Source organism: Panthera uncia, assembly GCF_023721935.1.
Source record: "Panthera uncia isolate 11264 chromosome B3 unlocalized genomic scaffold, Puncia_PCG_1.0 HiC_scaffold_1, whole genome shotgun sequence".
In the NCBI taxonomy this organism is placed as follows: domain Eukaryota; kingdom Metazoa; phylum Chordata; class Mammalia; order Carnivora; family Felidae; genus Panthera; species Panthera uncia.
Genome location: NW_026057582.1, coordinates 114,173,854 through 114,191,848, shown reverse-complemented (window position 1 = coordinate 114,191,848; position 17,995 = coordinate 114,173,854). Strand labels below are relative to the sequence as shown.

Here is a 17,995-nt window from a genome sequence, read left to right as displayed (position 1 = left end):
GCTACAAAGCCCTGAAAAGTATTTGTCTTTTACAAAAGAATACAAAATACAACCTTCTCTAGATGACAAGATTTTTTGCTAGACTTCCAGAGTATAAAACTGAGAACAGAACTACAAGTTGCATTTATAATAATAGGATTCAAATTGTTTTTAATTTTATTTATTTATTTTGAGAGAGAGAGAGAAAGGCAGAGAGAAATGGAGATAGAGAATCCCAAGCAGGCTCCATGACATCAGCGTGGAGCCTGATGTGGCGCTCAGTCTCACAAACCACAAGACCATGACCTGAGCCAAAATCCAGAGCAGGAGGCTTAACCCACTGAGCCACCCAAACACCCCTATAATAGGATTCAAATTTTATTTGCTTATGTTTAATAAACATATTCATGTGAAATAAAATCTAAGTCAATAATTAAAGTTCAACTCCCTAAATTAGGAACTACTGTATTTATAAATTATTTCTATGCTACTGATAGTGCAATTTACATATGCACTAAAGGTATCATTCCATAAGTTATATTTGTATGGGAAGGAGTATATTAAGAAACAATGTAAACTTGTTCTTACACTGTATAGAAGGAAAGAGGTTATCAAACCACAAGGTTCTCTTCTGGACTTCTCATCACTCTTTACATTATTATACTAACTGCTTACATTACATTAACTTCCTTACTGAATGTGGAAACTAACCACCTCTTTTAACTTCAGGATGAATAGTTGAATTAAGATCTGGCAGTCTACCTGCAATATTTTGTTATGAGGTTTAACACTGCAAATACAGCCAGTCTCTGATAGGTAAATGCCGAAAAACAGTCTGGGGACATTGCTGCTAAAAGAATTTCCAAGTCAAGGAGAGAACTGGCATTAGGAAAATACTTTTTTATTGCTTCTCCAATGCCTTAAATCATCTTTCACACAAACTCCCACAATTACTCCTACTTCATACCCAAATAAAATCTATAAAAACTGCTGCACACCTGGGAAGAAGGCAGTTTCTCAGCATTTGAAATATTCAACTCAGTGTTCCAAAATATTGAAGAAGCATACCGTGGCATCTTCCCTTGTAGTAACAAAAGTAACTGAATCTACTTTGCAAATTCTGGGAGGGTGAGGGGGTTAGGCTAACTTTAAACAATGAAAAGTACTTCCGTCATATAAAGGATTTATGAGAAAAACAGGTTTCCTGTTTTCCTGTTTGGTTCATCAATGGAACCAAAGAAACTCAGGAAGGTAGAGGTAGGAGAGTAAGAGAAAAACTTGTGGATTAAACTGTAAATACACTGAAGTTAAAATCTTTCATTAATTTTTAAATATTTCTACCATCCTTTATTTTATTCAACAAATACATGATACTTCCTATGCCCCAGGCATTATTTTAAGCACTTTGTAAGTATTAGCTCATTAAAAAAACCCTTTGGGGGTGCCTGGGTGGCTCCGTTGGTTACTCGAGCAACTTCAGCTCAGGTCATGATCTCGTGGTTTATGAGTTCAAGCCCCACGTCGGGCTCTGTGCTGATAGCTCAGAGCCTGAAACCTGCTTCAGATTCTGTGTCTCCCTCTCTCTCTGCCCTTCCCCCACTCACATTCTGTCTCTCCTTCCTTCAAAAATAAATAAACATTAAAAAACAAAACAAAAACAACTTTGACTTTGGTACTATCATTATGCCCATTTTACAGATAAGAACACTAAGGCATAGAGAAGTAAAGTAACTTTCCCAAGATCACACAGCTAGTTAAGTGGCAGAGCTGAGATTCAATCCCAGGCAGTGTGGGTCTAGAATCCATGCTCTTGACCATAATGCAATGCTGACTCTGAAAAAGTAATATGTTCTCGAAAGCCCATTTCTAACTTATAGTTACGTATTTCATAAAAATCTGATAAACAAATTAAGAGGAAAAAAATGGAGATAGCAAAAGAGTGGAAACCCTATTTTTCATAGTTCTAATACATCACTATGAATAATATATTGATATACTTCACATCAGCCTTTTTTCTTTTTTCACATAGGATTTTTTTTTCTCCTTTAATTATCACTCAGCGCACATGATTTGCTAGAAAAGGAAAAACTTTAAGATACTAGTCTCTCAGTATTTTTAGAATAACAGTTAAAATTAATTAAACACTTATATATCAAAACATTTACATGCTTGCTATCTATTACTTCACTTCACAAGTAGGTATAAATAGTCCTCATTTTACAAATGAGGAAGCCTAAGAATAGTTAAGAAACAAACTTAACATCAAACATCTAGTATGTAGTTAAGCCAGGATTCAAATTCAAGCAGTCTGACTCCTAAACTAGAACTCTACTGCTAGAGGGTAGGATTGCGGGCTACTTAAAAAGCAGTGATCATGCTTTTACAGAGTAGTATTATTTGTCTTAGTCTAAAACAAAGATGTTACCATACAGATTTATTTTACCTTGCCCTAATTGTGACTTAGACAAACCAAAGTTTTTAGTATCCTAAGTCTTCTTGAACAAGCTAAGTAACTCTTCATGTCTTACCTCATGCCTGCAAGTATCATACGTACTTCCTTCACCCAACAATCATTTGAGTATCCATTATGCACTAGGTACCATGCTAATAAGACACCAAATTGGCAAAGTTGTTATGCATTTATATATATCAGTGTGTTGTATCTATTAGTTGTGAGAAACTTAAGCATACTTATATGCTGAGTGGAAAGAGACTCTGCCTTAGGTGCCAATCAATTCGGTGGAATAAATGAGAATAGAATCCTGCAATTCTCTGCCCCTTATTCTATAAAGTAGATAAATCCATTTTTTCTTACAATTCCTTCAGAGTGACTGAGAAATAATTACTCAATAGGTATGATTAATCTGTCTCATTCTATACTACCTCATCAGCAGGCAATGAAAGCCTATCCATTTTTAGTACAAAGGAGATGAAATTAAAATATTTTACTAAAAACCTCAGTTTAGCAGGTTATAAGTTTAAATTACTTTTAAAGTTCTATAAATGTATTTTGGGTATGACCTTAATAACCAAATGATAAATGGGAATGTCTAAGGCCATCATAGAAAGCAGCAGTCAAAAATTAAGCATGTTCATAGAAGAAGGTAAGGTGGCCATTGCTGCTTGATTTTACACGGAAACACTTTATTTTAAGCAGGCCTGAGTTGAACCCCACTGATTTTGAAAAGGCAACAGAAAGCCAAAAGTTAAAAAGTAAAGTGCAGCAGAAACCCTAACCAGTTCACTGAGTGGCTTCATTGATAGCCAACAACTATAGGCACCAATTACCAACCCAAAACCTTATAATGGCAGGGAACCAAGAGCAGAAGAACCTAAGAAACCAAGGTCAACACATGGAGGAGCTTCTGCTTGTTGGTAATTACTAGTTGTGTGCATGACGCCCTGATGAGTTTCCTGACCGGCACGCGCTTATTACATTAATGTCTACATGGAGCTGGCGTACATGAGTTTGGCTCTTATGCCCATGTCGTCTAACAAGCTTCTCTAGGATGTTGTATCTATACTATCATCCAGTATTTGTCTTCCACTGCTAGTCTTTTTAAGTCTGAAATTTGTCTCATCCTAGATTGTAAATTTACGGAAGAAGGGAGCAAGGTTAACCCCAAAACAGTTCGGTGCCTTGAAAATAATACATATTGAATAAGTGCTCATTACTGATGGATATGGAATCTACCCTATAGCCACATCCTAATCCTTATCATTTTGCAGAACTAATCCTCCTCATCTCTCTGACCAGTAGGTCCCAGGGGTCAGTCCTTGAACTTCTCTATCAACACTCACTCCTCAGGCAATTTCACCTATACAGACAATTCCCAAATGTATGCAACTTGGACCATTCTCCTCTGAACTTCAGATTCATTTGTTCAACTGCTGACTTGACATCTCTATTAGTATGTCTATTAGACATCTCAAAAACCTAGGCAGTCTGGAAAAGAATTCCTGAACTCTCCCCAGAAATCTGCTCTGCCCACAGTCTTCACATCTCTGCTAATGACATCTCCATCCTTCCCTTTCTCAAGCCAAAAACCATGGAGTCATCCTTGACAACTCTCTTTTCACATTCCACATCCAATCCATCAGCAAATATAGTTGGATCAAAACATATCCAATCGGAGTCACATAAGTATAAAATGCCTGCCTATTTTTATATACAGAAATAAATATAGATATGTGTGGATGCAGATTAGTATACGTACACATATTTCCTAGCTCGCTGTCCGCTGAGCGTGACTAGAAGCAGTGACATTCCAATAACAACAAGCACACCTACCATCCAGATCTTGGCCTCCAAATACCACTCTCTGATAAAAGGAACCACAGCTTCTTAAAAAAATGAGTCTAGGGATGCTGCAGGAAAAATACACAACAAGCCTGAAGCATCTAGTAGTACTAGAGAATAAAGACATGTACGTGTACACACACAAAGGATAGAAGAATGTCAAAGGACACAGAGTCAACCTAAAAGAGATCTCAATGGCCAAAGCTAGAATAATTTGGGCAATAAAATAAATAACGTTAGCACTGCACTATAACCCTAACAATAAAATAAATGTCCATGAATTGAAACTGATATCAATGATTAAATAGGTAGATAGAAAAATAGAGAAGGGGGGCGCCTGGGTGGCGCAGTCGGTTAAGCGTCCGACTTCAGCCAGGTCACGATCTCGCGGTCTGTGAGTTCGAGCCCCGCGTCAGGCTCTGGGCTGATGGCTTGGAGCCTGGAGCCTGTTTCCGATTCTTTGTCTCCCTCTCTCTGCCCCTCCCCTGTTCATGCTCTGTCTCTCTCTGTCCCAAAAATAAATAAAAAAAAAACGTTGAAAAAAAAAATTAAAAAAAAAAAAAAAAAAAGAAAAATAGAGAAGGAATAAGCCTTCCTTACAAAAGAATTCCAGTTAATAAATACAGAAAAAATAAGAGAAATAAAGAAGCACTTTTAGAACACCATAGCCATAATTACTGCAGGCATAATCTACAGATGAATGCTAAAATTAGTGAGCAGAAACAGGATACTGGCAAAGCCTCTAAGTATCCACCCCAAAATATTTACCAATTACTGTAGTGGTTTTAATATATGTCCATAAATTCTTTGATTCTCCTCCTCTAGGAAGTGGGAGTTTCATTCCCCTCCCCTTGAGTGTGGGCTGGTCTTAGCAACTTGCTTCTAATGAACAGAGTACAGAAAGGGAAAAATAACTTTCCAGGGGAGAAATTTGCCAGAAAACACCTTAACAAAATAGTCATCAGTGATGTCACATTGGTATCATGCATCTCCTAAGAGCACTTCACTTTTTTTCAATGTTTATTTATTTTGAGAGAGAGAAAAAGGGAGAGAGCACACGTGTGTGCACACATGTGCATGAGCTGGAGAGGGGGCAGAGAGAGAGAGGGAGAAAGAATTTCCTAAGCAGGCTCCGTGCAGTCAGCACATGGAGCCTGACTCAGGGCTCAATCTCACGAACTGTGAGATCATGACCTGGGCCAAATCAAGAGTCAGATGCTTAACCGACTGAGCCACCCAGGTGCCCCAAAAGGGCCCTTCACTTTTATGGTATTCTTACCCCCAAAATCCATAACCCCATTTAAATGAGAAAACATCAGACAAATCCAAATGGAGGAACGGTCTACAAAATACCTAACTAGTACTCTTTAAAAGTATAAGGTCATAAAAGAAAAGACCAAGAAACTATCATACATTAGAAGAGATAAAGGAGACTTGACAATCAAAAGCATTGTAGTATCCTGGTTTGCATATGGAATGGAAAAAGGTTATTAGTGGAAAAACTGGTAAAATACAAGTAAAATTAGGAGTTCGGTTGAGCATTGTAGGACTGTTAATTTCTCAGCTTGATAAATGGTTATGTAAGATGTTAATATTAGGGGAAACAGGGTGAAGGGTATTTGGAAGTAGTTCTTAATAGAAGCAATTTTGCCCCATAAGAACCATTGGGCAATGTCTGGAAACTTTTTTTTTTTTTTTTTAATGTTTGTTTACCTTTGAGAAGAGAGAGCCCGAGTGTGAGCAGGGGCAGGGCAGAGAGAGGGAGACACAGAATCCAAAGCAGGGTTCAGGCTCTTAGCCATCAGCACAGAGCCTGACATGGGGCTCAAACTCCCAAACCGCGAGGTCACAACCTGAGTTGAAGTCGGACGCTTAACTGACTAAGCCACCCAGGCACCCTTGGAAACATCTTTTGATTGTTACTGCTGGGGGGATGGTAGTAGCATCTAGTGGATAAAGGCCAGGGATGCTACATAACATACTACTGCACAGGGCAAAACCCAGCAACAAAGGATTATCTAGTCCAAAATGTCAATAGTGCAGATGTAGAGAAACACCAGTTTAAGGAAACTCTATGTACTATCTCTGCAACTGTTCTGTAACTCTCACAGATCCAATCGCTTCTCATCAATTCCCAGGTCCAAGACAGCACTATCTCCCAACTTCATATTTTGGAAAGCCTCCTAACTGGTCCTCTTGGCTTTACTCTGTACCTCAGACTACTTTCAACACAGTGGCTCAGAGTGAAGCATTTAAAGCATAAATCCAATCATGCCATTCCTTTGCTCAAAATCCTGTAATAGTTTCCATCTCACAAAGTAAACATCCAAGTGCTTACAAAGGCCTACAGGTTCTATGAAATTCGGACCCAGTCATCTCTGTGACCTCACCACCTTCTTCTCTTCTATTCACTCCAGTCCAGGCCCACTGGCCTCCAAGAGCTCAGAGAATACAACAAGCACACCTCTGCTTCGGGGCCAATGCAAAATGTTTCTTCCACCTAGTATGCCCCTTACTTCTTTCAAGTTTTTGCTCACTTTTCACCAAGTCTTTCTCAGACATCCTTTTCAAAAGTGCACATACCTGGGGTGCCTGGGTAGTTCAGTCGGTTGAACGTCCAACTTTGGCTCAGGTCATGATGTCACAGCTGATGAGTTCAAGTCCCATGTTGGGCTCTGTGCAGATAGCTGCTTCAAATTCTGTGTCTCCCTCTCTCTGTCCCTCCCCTGCTCGCACTGTGTCTCCCTCTCTCTCAAAAATAAATATTTTTTTAAATTAATAAATAAATTTTAAAAAGTGAACATACCCTATGGCATTCCTGTCCCTCTTGCCTGCTTTTTCTCCACAGCACTTATCTATCACCTTCTGATACTCTCACTTACTTATTTTAATGTCTGTCTCACACTCTCTAGAATGTAAGATCCATGAAGGCAAGAATTCTGTGTGTTTGGTTCACTATTGTAACCTGTGCACCTAGAATAATGCCTGGCACGTGTACTAAATGGTCAACAAACATTTGTTAAATGAATGATCAGCTCTGAAATCCTAAATTAAATATCCCAGTGTCTTTGCACCACTTTTCACCACTACTGCATCTTCTGTCTTATCTCCTTACTTGAGAATAATATGATTTGGGGGCAACTGGCTGGTTCAGTGGGTGGAACATGCAACTCTTGATCTGGGGGTTGTGAGCTCAAGCCCCCCACTAGGCCTAGAGCTTACTTAAAAAATAAAAATTCTAAAAGAAGAAAACAAAGGAGGGGGAGTAAGTGGAGGATATGATTTGGAGAAAAAAGAATGGGCTTTGCATCATGGTTTCATCACTTGATAGTGTATGTTTCTGGACAGATTATTTAACCTCTCTAATCCTGTTTCTTCATGTCACAGAGAATGACAAAGGGAAGACTGTAAGATTAGTAACACATTGTACAGTAAGTGTTAGAATTAGAAATAAAGTATTAAAGTGTCTAGCATATAGAAGGTACTCCATAAATAAAAGCTAATATTATCGCTTCCTCCTCACTAGCTCTTTAGCTTCACAATGACATCTACCTAGCTGTTCACGCCCTTTGTTTTCTCCTAATTGAATCACCCCTTCCAGGCTTCCTGTTGATGATCCAGCCTGGACTCCACAGTTCCTTGATTTAGTAACAATCCTCAATATCTCTAATTTCCTTGTCCTTTAGGAATCTCTCCCAAGCAGGCATCTGCAAAGCAATAACAGCCTGGGCTCCAGTACTGAACTACCAGGCTTTGAACTCTAGCCGTTCATCTTATAATCAAGATTAACAGTAGGAACCTTACGAGTTCTTGGGAGTATTAAATGGTTTCCTTCAGCTATACCCAGAGTGATCATGCTGGAGAAAACAATCAAACAACCATGCAAACTGTTGCCTCTACAAATCCAAGGTGTACAATTTCAAACGGGCCCTCCAATGATGCCTAACAACGCTTCTTCACTTTCTTAGTCATGTGTGTATCTGTGTGTACGCCCCTCTCTCTTGCTCCTCCTCCCCAGAGCCCTCACATTCCCTTGGAAGCTGTTATAAAATCACATACCTTTTTTTTTTTTTTTTTTAACTCACACACACTTTGTAAGAACTCCTATTCTACCACATTCTCCTTCACTCTTAGCAGGTACTCAAAAGTGATACATGTCATCAACTCATTCTCCTTCCTGCCCTTGTCAGTTACAAACTTTACCTCCTTCCTTTTGGCTCACTGGGGAAAGGAAAATCATCTCCTACCCAAAGCCAATTTCTCTACCTATGCCTTGGATCCCATCCCCTGCTATTGCTTCCAAATCCTTGGCCTAATCAATCATCTCTCTCCCCCTCCCCACCCACCCTTTCTCCCCAACTGTAGTTCTTTTCCATTCCACAGAAATGTGCACAAGAGTCTCTCAATTTAAAAAAAAAAATTATATTTTTATTTTATTTTTGAGAGAGAGACAGAGTGCGAGTGGAGGGAGGGGCAGAGAGAGAAGGAGACACAGAATCTGAAGCAGGCTCCAGGCTCTGAGCTGTCAGCAGAGAGCCCAATGGGGGGCTCAAACTCAAGAGACAGTGAGATCATGACAGGAGCCGAAGTGGGACACCCAACCGACTGAGCCACCCAGGCTCCCCAAGATCCTCTCAATTTAAAAAGGGAAGGGGAATAAACTTCTCTAAATCCCTTCCATCTCCCTCCACCTATACTCTCCTTTCAGTTCTGTGTTGAAAACACTGTATTAGCCCTTAATTAGCTAATTAATGCTTAATTAGCTAAGCATCTGTCATTCACTCTTCAACCCCCTAAACGCATTACAATGTAGCTACCTGCACTTACTTTAGTTACAAATGACAATCATCAAGTCTCAGAGATTTTATTCAGCCCTTACCTTTTTTGGCCTTTTCATGGCAGGATACAGTGTTGACCACTTCTAGTCCTTGAAATATTCTCCTCCCTCAGCTTCTGTGACAAATCTCTCATAGCTTCCTTTTTTCATCTTTGGTCAGTCTGGCACAGACGGTTGGCTTCTTTCTCTTCAGTTGCCTGCCCCATTCAGTAGCTCACCACATAAATGTGGGAATCATCCTAAATCTTCAACCTTGCTCAACTCCATAATCTGATTATGTACCCTGAACTGCTGATAATATAATATTTCCTAAATCTCTCATATACCCACTCCTTGCTTTATATCCCTCATCCTTTCTCAACAAGAGTGGCTGGCTTCCTAACTGACCTTACTTCCAGTTTTGCCCTTCTCTAATCCAGCATTCACTTCATTGACAACATGATAGGTCTAAAACACAAACCTGATTCCATCACAACATTTTTTCCCCACTAAATCCTCACAGCCTTCAGGATACAGTTAAAGCTTCTTAACATGGTTCATAAGGCATTCAGTATTTTGGCTTCTTACCACTTTACTGGCCCTTGTTCTAAAACTGTACTGTCTTCCTGTGGCTACTGAGTACTTGAATGTGACTAGTCTAAACTTAAGATGTGCTTTAAATGTAAAATACAGGGGTGCCTAGGTGACTCAGACAGTTAAACGTCTGACTTTGACTCAGGTCTGATCTCATGGTTCTTGGGATCAAGCCCCATGTCAGGCTCTGCACTGATAGTGCAAAGCCTCCTTGGGATTCTCTCTCTCTCTCTCTCTCTCTCTGCCCCTCCCCTTGTGCTTTTTCTCTCTCTCAAAATAAATAAGTAAACTTTAAAGTAAATAAATAAATGTAAAATACATACCAGATTCCAAAGACTTAGTATGAAAAGGGAGATGTCAAATATTTCAATAATACTTTCAAAATACTGATCATGTGTTCAAATGATAATATTCTAGCTATATCAAACTAAATAACATATTATTAATATTGTATTATTATTACAGTGTATTGTTAAAAGTAAATAACATTTTATTTTTTTTAATGCAGCTACTAGAAAATTCAAAAATACATATGACATATTTGTGGCTCCTATTATATTTTTATAGGACAGTGCTAGTCCAAACTGTCCTTTCCCTCTTTTCTGTCCTTTCTCTGAACCTAGTTAAGTCCTATTTTTGAAGATTAGCTCAGGGAATCCACAGGGATGCATTTCAGGACTGCCCCTCCCCAAAACCCCAAATCTTAGTCAACTACCCCTCCTGTTGCTTCCATCCATATTGGAATCTACTTACTCCTGTGTCATATATCACATCACATTGTTAATTATCAGTTATCCACGATCTTCTCCTCCTAAACTGTACCCTGCTTGCAAAAAGGAATATCATTCTACATATTCTCAGGGTCCACCATGCCTAACACTTAAAAGGCAATCGAAATATTTGTCAAATAAATACGAACTATCTATTCTTGGCCTCAAAGTTCTTAGAATTTCTAGTTCTTCAATGAAAACAAACCAGCAGTGAAGGAGCCTAGACTTTCAAAGGAGCTCTAGTAATGAAAGGACTGGGGTGGTGGCGAGGAGTAGGAATTAAAGAGAGAACAGCAATGAGAAAGTAAAGCTCATCACACATATCTGCCTCTTACAGTGAAAATAGGGATTCGCAGCAGTGATATGGAACCTTGAACTCACACTTTGCATGCCAGGGGCCACAGTTTGGTTCCTAAATTACTTAAACAGCCCATCTAACAAAAGAGTATGATTTGGCAGGTTTCAACACAAACAGCGAGAGCCCAGCACCTGTTCCACTTAAACAGCACATCATTACAGTTAAAAACAACAACAAATCTCTCTCATGAAGCAAATGCTAATCTCATGATGCTTCACCATGGAGCAATTTAGAAGAGTTATTATATGAAATGTGCCAAAGCATGAATTTATGGCTGATGCTTATTTGGCAAATATGGTTGGCACTGCTAGATGTTGAAAAACATGTATGCAAATAAGCAAATAAAAGTTTTTAAGCCCTCAGACTTAAATATTTACATTACCATAAATGTACAAAGATAAATGTTTATATGAGTACACATATAATGCATTCCAGGAACATTTTTTAATGTGATTGTCAGAAACAGTTATGAAGTGGCATTATTTCTTTATGGGCCTCAGGATAGGCTTTTAAAAACAAATTCTGACAGAATGTTAATGGGGTACAAACATTAGTGAGGAAGTTTCTCTGTACTATCCCTGGGTAAAATGAATACTCGTGTCATAACAGTTGAAAGCAATCATATCTTTTCCTTTCACCAAACTATTTTCTTCCCATCCTGGAACCCAGCCAAACATAAATATCAGCCCCTAAATGGGGGGTAGAAGATGGAAAGGAACATCACACATCACAAAGCCTTAAAGAAAATAATTTGACATTTTTTCCCACATAATATAATCAACTTGAAGTCTCCAAAATAAAGACATGATAAAATATTTCCCCCCTGACAGCTATGGAAAGATGTTTGTTTTTTCACATAGTTTGTGAGTTGGTCATAGCCAAAACTCACTAGCAATGGTATGAATTCTGCTTCCATTGTTAACTATTAATCTCTGGGCTGAAGCTGTAACTCCCATCTTTGAAGCCAAGAAAATGTACCATATCAGCCATTATAGTTTACTAAACGAGTCACCAAAGGGAAGAAGTGCCAGGCACTTCAGAAAGTAATTAAGGCAGCCAGTGAATTGAGCTATCTAGAAATGCTGTGAAATTACAGAAGCCATCATGAAGCAAGTATCCAAGATTGCTCATGGAAAGTTTTACCCCTGTGCATAATTCACGTTTTTCACTTCCACACTGCGGAGAGCAATATGGGTTCTCCCACTACACACATTTCTACATCATTTCATTTATCAGGGGGAAAAAATTAAAAAGCTGTAGCTGAACAAAAATCAGTACGCAGGCCCAAAACAGAATCCTCAAGGCAAACCCAATTCAGGTGAAAAGCTGTTGACATACATCATCCAATGACCTAAAAATAGCCTTTTATGTAAGTCTCCAAATATTTAATTCAACATAGAACCTTACCATATTTAACAGAAGCAGAAGAAAAATGTATTAGCTTTTCTATAGCAAAGCCAATAAAGATGAAATCATAGTTTTCTTTTAACTCGTTACTATCCCCTCAACGCCAGCCTTCTAATAACTCCATTCCAAAGCTCTCAAATTCTTAAACTTGGATATTGAAAACAAACAAACAAACAAACAAACAAACCGGATTGCAAAAAGTAACATTTAAAGGTGGGAAAGCTCCTCTTTCCTGTCGCTCTCAGCAGTCTTTAAGGTTGTCAAAGGAAGAAAAAAAATTAAATTCTCAGACGGATGGTGCAGGAGACGGGGCGGGGGAGGGAAGGGGGTTCAGACCGCTAGTCCTCAACGCGGGAGGTAAGGAAAGTAGCAAGAACGGATGAGTCAAAGGGCAAAGGAGAAACAAATTGACCAACCGAACCACTGAAAATCCCCAAACAACCGAGCAAACCCGCACGTTAGCGGGCTCACAAGCCGCAGGGCCAAGTTGAATAGGAAAGAGCCGTGGGGTTTCGTCCTGGCGCGGTTGGCGAGCCTGCGCCGGATCCTCCTGGGTTGGGAGCGGGATGACCGTGTAGACTGAAGAACGAGAAGCCCTTCCTGCCCCACTGCATCCAGCTCTCTACAGGCTTCACTTTCTCCAGCAGCCTCCCAGCCGCGCCCGGGGGCGTCCCTCGTCTCCAGGTCCCAAGTTTCCCTCCTCTGGGGGGCGCCGAGCTACCGGGGCCCCAGCCGCCGCGGGAGAGGGCGGGGGCGGGAGCGGGGGGCGCCAGAGGGCCCGGGGGCGGCGGGGCGCGGGGGTGACCGGAGATCCCGCGCCTGGCGGACGCACCCACCGCCTGGGCCCCCGCGGCGGCGCTTCTCGACCCTGCGCCGCCCCCCCTCCATTCTCCCAGGTCAGCGCCCTCACCCCAGGACGACCGTGGTCCCACAAATCGGCGCGAGAGAAGGGAACAGAGGGGACGCGGGCAGCCCTGCCCCCGTTACCTGAAAGGAGCACATGCCGCTGTGGTGACCACCATTGCCGGCCGTCCCGTCCCCTTCCTGGTGACCAGGGCCGCCGCCACCGAGCAACTGACACTGACTAACAAGTAACTAACTACTCGCCGCCGCCGAGTCGGCCGCGCGCTCCCGGCCGCCCGCCCAGCCCACCAGCCTGCCCGCCTCCTCCCAGCCCCGCGCGCCGCCCCTCCGCGCGCACACTCTCCTTGACGAGCGAGCACGCGCGCGCGCACGAGCCCTCGGTACTCGGCATTCTCCCCAGTCTCGCCTCGGCCCCGCGGGAGGAGTCACGGTGAGGCCCCTCCTCTCGCGTGCCTACCTCCAGAAGATGAGCCTATGAGGGCGCCTGACTGGCTGAGGAGGGCGTGGCCAAAGGAAGAAGGCGGGACGACCAGGACCTTGCACCGAAAGCGAAGGGAAATTTTGGTTCCATTAAGTTCCAGAGGAAAAGGGCAACGAAGTACTGGCCCTTGTGGTGCCGAAGTTCCCTGGTCAGCCTGCCCTCGAATACATAATGTGTATTTTCAAGGACTCCAGTATATAGCAATTACCGATTTAAGTCCCAATACTTTCTGCAGGCCTTAGCAATTAAAAAAAAAACTACATATCCCAGAAGTCTCCGCGAAAATAAATCTCACCTTGCGTAATCACGTAATCCTTCGCCGCATTTGAACAAAATAATCCCTTCATTATTCTGAAGGAATGGGGAATAATATTCCATTTTCCTACTCACCGGAACAATTTTAAATGCTACTGCGATAGCAAAAGTTGCCTATGGGAAGATGGTTAAGCGATTAAAGGGAAAGAGACGATATCAAAATAAAGTACTGCGGAGGAATTTTTTTCATGCTGTGAGACGTCGGAGTGAGAAGAGTGAAGGCGATTGAGAGGGGCTCAGGGAATTGTCCTCTGTGCAAGGGACTTTCTTTAGGCCCCAGGCCCCTGCCCACCCCTATCGTCAGCAGGTCAGTAAGCAAGGCGAGCTTCGGGGTGGCCACAGTGGAGGTACCCTTCACCCCTTGAAGATCATCTCTCTTTTGCTGTTGTTACTGGTTCGTCTCGGTTTGAGGCCGTCTGAATGGGGGCGCTTCACTTCCGGCTGGGGGAGGGGAGGAAGACCGTCCTGGGGGAGGGGGAAAACATAACCCATTTCCTGTGGGGGTAGGGTGATGGATTGGGGGTGTCCAACTCCCTTCTAGTGCCGGTGAAGGCTTGAAAAGGTGATACTTGGTGCCATTTGCATAGACGGTATCTTAAAGCCTTGGGATTGTGTTTTACGTGAAAAGTTATGTTGTTCCACAAAGTTGTGCTAATCACCAGCCTCCAGTCAGAATTTGAGTTTTGTTTCCATGTGTAAGATGGAAAATTTCCTTCCCCCAAATTTTTTTAAATGCCTTCATCAAAGTATTTGAAGACCCTTGTTAAAATTTCTCAGTTGTACAAGACAGACTTTCTTGTGTGATTAATGAATTGCCCACCTCTGCTCCCCTACTCAAGTCCAACCTTGACTGAGTGAGGTATAGTGGTGTTCTCTGCCTTGACATGCCACAGGAACTCTGTAGCTGCTCTTATAAGGAGGTGGTTCATTACAGGACTCAATGGTTTACATAAATTATGAGGCATTTTCGCCTTACAAACGTGGAAGTATTGTACTGAAGTACTGAAATACTTGGTATTACCTCGACTGATAACCATTGTTATCTTAAATTCTTAGGCCTGTTTATTTTAGGCTACAGATTTTACTCTGTACCTGAAAACAAGTTCCTCAGCCTTAAAAATTCTTACATGTAACTTAACATATAGCATTTGTGAAAGTTGTGCTTTAGTACATTTTTCCCCTTTATAATTTAATTAATGTCAGCACCAATTAAAAACTGGTATCTGCTCTTTGTGGTTTTAAACCATGGTGCAAGGATCATGGTACTCAGCTAGATTTTAAAGTGGTAATAAACACAATTTTGATTCCTTGGCTGCTCCTTTCAGGTACCACTGTGTGTGCGTGTACTGAAGGAATCAAACTTTTTGGAGCTTATGAAATCTCAACTTTAGTAATTTTAGAACATCAAGTGAACTGTAATGTCTTTTTAAAGACATTTTGAAAGAGTAAGGCCTGTGTACTTTTTCCTTTGGGATTTGTTACCTAATCTATCCTCAGAATTTGCAGCTGTTTTAATTATAGTTCTTTTAAAAAGCTATTTCATTTAGAGTTTAATAGAAAATGTGTTTTCAACTAAAGATTACAGTAAGGAAAATATGTTTTAACCTTCTGTAGACATAAAAACAAAAACAAAAACACTAAGGCCCTAAAATCAGTGAGTAACCTTTTGAAAGACAAAATTTCTGCAATAATTGAAAAGGCAAGACATGATAATGTCTCTTATTATTAATTGAAAGTTAGGAACATGTAGACTGCCTCAAGCAAGTATTAATTAATTGATTAGAAAGTGTTCACTATCGTCCATATTAATGTAATATAAAAGAAAATATGATATGACCACTCTGATAAATTAACTATTAAACTGTAGTATTAGGAATTCTTGAAGTAAGCAAAGATTGTGGAACTGAATGAAAAAGATAGAGGAAATGTAGTTAAAATATTGATTGAGATACAAAGGCAGTGTTGCCTTTGGAAACTAGGAAGCAGAGGGTTTTTTTTTAATTGGTCTTTATGCTATCCCATGGAAGAATTGTAGTAATATAGAAATAAGAAAAATCGGGGCACCTGGGTGGCTTAGTGGGTTAAGCAACCGACCTCGCTCAGGTCACGATCACGTGGCCCGTGAGTTTGAGCCCTGCGTCGGGCTCTGTGCTGACAGCTCAGAGCCTGGAGCCTACTTCAGATTCTGTGTCTCCCTCTCTCTGCCCCTAACCCACTCGTATTCTGTCTCTGTCTCTGTCAAAAATAAACATTAAAAAAAAAAAATTGTTGATGCCTTTAGGGTATTCAGATTAGTTAGATAACCCTTTTCTTTTCCAAAAACAGTAACTGGATGTACTGCTCCCAAAAGTTTGAAATATTAAAATAATAGGTCAAAATTCTGGATTCCACCTCACTGAAATTTGATTGTTCACAGAGTACTAGATGCTATATAAAGTACGAAAGTGTCTTTTAGTTCTTTTGACCACCTTTCTTTAAAAAATCATGCTAATGTTTGACAACTGTTGTTTTGTTGTACGTTTGTTGTTTTTGGTAGTTTGTTTCTGACATGGAGTTGAGTAGTAAAGAGAATATCCTATCAACTTGAATCGTTTTTAAACTTACTACTCTGCTGTCTTTATCTCTATTTCAAGACCTTCGAGTGTATTCAAATGAGAATACCCCTTGCATGATTTTTCATTATGCCAGCAATAGTTAACTGAGTGCTTATTGTGGGATAGACCCTGTTCTAGGGACTTGTGCTGTATCAGTGAGTATGGACAAATATCCATATTCTCTTGGAGTTTACTGTCTCCAAATGAAAAGTGGAATATTGCTCCCTTGGCATTCCTAAATAGGATTGATCATATAATCATTGTCCATATTCCTTCAAGAAGCAGCCCTAAATTTCATCTCTCTTGATCTTGATCATTAAGCCATTCTAAAACCAGTTTTGAATATTTCAGCCTAATTTTCCTCCAGACCATTAAAGCTCCTCTGTTAAATATGTAGTCCTGTTCATTGATACATACATCATGAACTTGCCATTCTGTCCTCCTTTATATAGTAAACACAAAAATGAGCAATAGAGAAAATAGGGTAACAGAGAGGTCTGGTTTCAAAACTGGTGTCCACCTTTTACTAACTGAGGTTGTTACCTTGAGCATTTTACTTGATCTCTCTGAGCCTCAGTTGCCATAAACCTAAATAGGGTTGTTTGGTGGATCAGAGATATTCTGTGTAAATCACCAAGCACAGTGCCTGGTGTCAGGAGCTTAATGAATACAATTATTTTATTCCTAGTCTTGCTTCTGCTATTTTGACCGTTAGGATTTGCCTGCATGTGTGTTTTAAGCCTTACATGTCCCCAAAAAGTATGGAGATACAGTGCTAGAATTATTGAAATTAAGCCTTCTCCTATCAGCCTGCTTAGTTAGCTATCAAGATTTTATTTTTTATTGGGGCGCCTGGGTGGCTCGTCGGTTAAGCGTCCGACTTCGGCTCAGGTCATGATCTCAAAGTCTGTGGGTTCGAGCCCCGCATCGGGCTCTGTGCTGACAGCTCAGAGCCTGGAGCCTGCTTCCGATTCTGTGTCTCCCTCTCTCTCTGGCCCTCGCCTGCTCATGTTCTGTCTCTCTCTGTCGCAAAAATAAATAAAAACATTAAAAAAAAAAAAAAGATTTTATTTTTTATTCCTTGTAGGAAGGAGAAATCTCTAATTTCCATGATCACTTTAGAAAATACACATACTAGAAAAGTTTTGAGAAAAGATTAAGGAATCACCAAAGTAATTTGAATCATTACAGAAGGACTTTCAAATGATTCTTCTAAACCTATTTAAATGCTAAGCCTAACATTCAAGAGCCTTCTCTCATTACCCATCTACACATTCCTAACAGGATTGGTCTCTGAAAAAAATTCTGTACTGTACTTAGCCTTTCAATCTTTGTTCTTGCTATCTTCTGCCTGAAACACTTTCTCTTTTCCTAGGAATTCCTATCTATCAAAATGCCATCGTCTTGGAAGCCCTACCACCTTCAACTTCAAGAAGTATTTTCTGATGTCGGTCCTTCTCACTCCACTCTCCCAAGCATATGTACTCTGCCCATTGACCCTCCAGAGCCTTTTGTAC

General features: G+C 40.7%; 2 protein-coding genes across 6 annotated transcripts in view; one reads left to right on the top strand and one right to left on the bottom strand.

The window, feature by feature from the left end:
- PEAK1 (pseudopodium enriched atypical kinase 1) overlaps window positions 1–13,470 on the bottom strand; it is a 309,056-nt gene extending 295,586 nt beyond the window's left edge. For all 3 annotated transcript variants that reach the window (XM_049611893.1, XM_049611892.1, XM_049611894.1), the window contains exon 1: window positions 13,212–13,470. The gene's annotated coding sequence lies outside the window, so the exon portion shown is untranslated. The remainder of the gene's footprint in view (window positions 1–13,211) is intronic.
- Window positions 13,471–13,756: 286 nt separating this feature from the next.
- The window catches only part of HMG20A (high mobility group 20A), a 68,137-nt gene continuing 63,898 nt past the window's right edge, over window positions 13,757–17,995 (top strand). The window contains exons 1-2 of one of the 3 annotated variants that reach the window (XM_049611904.1): window positions 13,757–14,191; window positions 15,210–15,329. The gene's annotated coding sequence lies outside the window, so the exon portion shown is untranslated. Of the gene's footprint in view, window positions 14,192–14,246; window positions 15,330–17,995 lie in introns of those variants that run through there. The other 2 variants (XM_049611902.1, XM_049611903.1) reach the window with 2 other exon arrangements.